Source organism: Equus asinus, chromosome 22 (assembly GCF_041296235.1).
Source record: "Equus asinus isolate D_3611 breed Donkey chromosome 22, EquAss-T2T_v2, whole genome shotgun sequence".
Taxonomy (NCBI): Eukaryota; Metazoa; Chordata; class Mammalia; order Perissodactyla; family Equidae; genus Equus; species Equus asinus.
The window spans coordinates 11,085,364-11,088,220 of record NC_091811.1 but is presented as its reverse complement, the minus strand read 5'-3'; the positions used below and the strand labels follow the sequence as shown (position 1 = coordinate 11,088,220).

General features: G+C 35.2%; 1 pseudogene; it reads right to left on the bottom strand.

The window, feature by feature from the left end:
- Positions 1-327: 327 nt before the first annotated feature.
- On the bottom strand, positions 328-1,246 carry LOC123279820 (olfactory receptor 8I2-like; annotated as a pseudogene).
- Positions 1,247-2,857: the final 1,611 nt, after the last annotated feature.

Below are 2,857 nucleotides of genomic sequence, written 5' to 3'. Positions count from 1 at the left end.
GAAAATTTAGTAATTGTTTAATGTGTTTCAGTGAGATGTTTCACACATGGCTGTTCCGGGATGGATTCCATCACTGGTCAGATGCCTCCTTACTTACTCGTGTGTGTCTATGTCTGAATAACTTAAGTATTGAAATAAACTCCCAATACAATGATTCCGTATTCCACATAAACAAACAAAATAATAATTCATCTCCCAAATTTGAAGACTCTAATTTATCATTTAGTTTGTATTATGCGTTTTGAGTTTACTGCTTTCCTAATTGTTGGAACAATTGACTGCCTGAAACCATCCAGGTTTGTTTTCATTGTAACTTGCATATATTTGTCATGAAAAATGTTTTCTATGCATGACTCTCAGGAGTCATGCATTTTTTACATCTTTGTTCCTCAGACTATAGATCAGTGGAAGCATTGGAAGGAAAATGGTATAGAACACAGATGCCACCTGTGCCTGGGTCAGGGATGATGTTATCAGGCTTCAAATATGTGAAAATCAGGGACTCAAAGAAGACAGTTAACACCCATGAGGTGAGGCACACAGGTGGAAAAGGCTTTTAGTCTGCCTACTGCAGACTGCATCCTGAGGATGGCTGAGATGATGGCAGTGTAAGTGACAGTGATGATGCGGAAACAATTACAAAGAGTGAACCCAGCCAGAATGAAGATCACTATTTCTATGCTGAATGTATCTAGACAGGACAGTGCCAAAAGAGCTGTAGTGTCACAGAAAAAATGACTGATGCTGGAATCACAGAATGCCAAACTGCTTATCACAGAGAAGGATATCAGAGAATTTGTGAAGCCTATGGTGTATGGCATAACTCCCAGTCAGTTACACACTTTCTGGGACTTAGCCATCAGACACAAGGGATTGCAGATTGCTACATAGCTATCATAGGCCATTGATCCCTAAAGAAAACATCAACTACAAAACAGACCCACAAAAAAGTACATTTGAATAAAGCAGCTGACAAAGGAGATGGTTTTCTCTTCATATTGGAAATTTACCAGGGCCTGGGGTTTTACAGTAGAGGAATAAAATATCTCAATGATGCTAAATGGCTAGAAGTACTTAGATGTGTAAAGTTGAGTGTCAATTCTGGTTAACATGATTAGTCCAAGGTTCCTCAAAACAGTGAACAAATAAAGAGTAACATCAAGAAAAGGCTGACTCGTAGTTCAGGGTGATTTGTAAGTCCAGAGAGGATGAAGAGAATCCTCTCAGTGAAACTGCTCTCAGCCATTTTTATCAATTCAGGCCTTTGACTTACCCGCTGAATAACAATAATTAAAGTTAGAGAAGGATTCATATCTAAAGAGCTGATACTCAAAGGTGACTTAGACTGCAATAATGGGAGAGTAACAGATGGAAAGCAAATATTTAATGACTTCAACTTAATTGAGAATTTATACAGGATTTTTATTTTTTATAGAAGTGAGAGACGTGAAAAATTTCAAAGTTCACAGTTGTGTGGAGCTGGTAGCACCATAACAGATATTTATCTGGAATGATTTCGAAGTGATTCCTCCTGAAATGTACCATCCTCTACCCCAGTACATCACTGGGCCTGAAATCATACACTTAGAAATTTATCTACTGGAATTAATTAGGTACCCTTAGAAAATAGGTCACTTAGGAAAGGAGGTTCCATAATTTGGGAATTTAATGATACTTTTGCGTGACAGTCTTAGTTTTTCAACACATAACTACTTTACAAGGTTGTTTTAGGAACTTAAGAAGATCTTAGATGAACACAGTTCATAGTTCTTTAGACTCAAAAAGGCTTTGTTAAATTTTGTAAAATGTACATATGTGTGTATATATGTGAAAGAAGCATCCTGCTTATGTTACATGTTAATGCTAAAATTCATTATATATTTTTTCTATCATGTACTCTTTCTTTCTATTCATGAGCTAAGACCAAATGAGGAATTTAATCTATGACACAGCCAAATTGTTTTTTGTGTGTGGTTAGTGAATGTGTTTGTTTCCAACAAAAAGTAAATGGTTATCTGTGACATCAGGTGATAGAGCCAATTCATTGCCAAACAGTAGTTTTCGAGTCAAGCCTATACACAGTAAAATGAATATGATTTGTTATATTTAAAATAAAGAACTAAAATCTAAGGTGATCTTACTAGAAATTAGAGAATTTATTTGCCTAATTCAATTGACATAAGTATGTGGTAAATAACTAAATATGAAACTAGCATGATATGAATCCACATTTGTTTCAGACATTTAACACTCTACTTGAGGAACCCAAAGGTACTTGATGCTATACTGAGAATACTTAATCATTCAGTGTCTCTGGTGTTCACAAGTGTTTCTATTCATTTATCCATTCATTTGTTTAACAAACATTTAGTCGATGAAGGCATTGTATCTTGCCTGTAATTAAAAGCACTTTTCTTAAGGCTTACCAGAAGATACAGGCATGTAAAAAGGAAAAGTTTCTCAGTGTGAGAAACACATCCATAGAGAATTACTGGAAGAAGAGGATGATAAAATTAGACTTACCTGGGATTTAGTCATCCAAAGAAAATCCCCTTCTTTTTCAGATCTTTCTCATCTATTTTCAAGTTGATGATCAGACAACAAGAGGAGAAAACACTGCAATAATCACCAAACTCACCATTAATTTTTGGCATATAATTATATTTGCCTGATTTATAATTCTGAATCTTATGAATTGTCAATATAATGGCTCGAAATTTATTGTTGCTGCTGCTGCTTCTGCTGTTGGCACAGAGCTCTATTTCTTATATAATGGATCCCTATTAATATCATGAAGTTGATGAAAAAAATATCGATGGTTTTGATGACAGCTCTGGGTATTGTGTATATTACATTC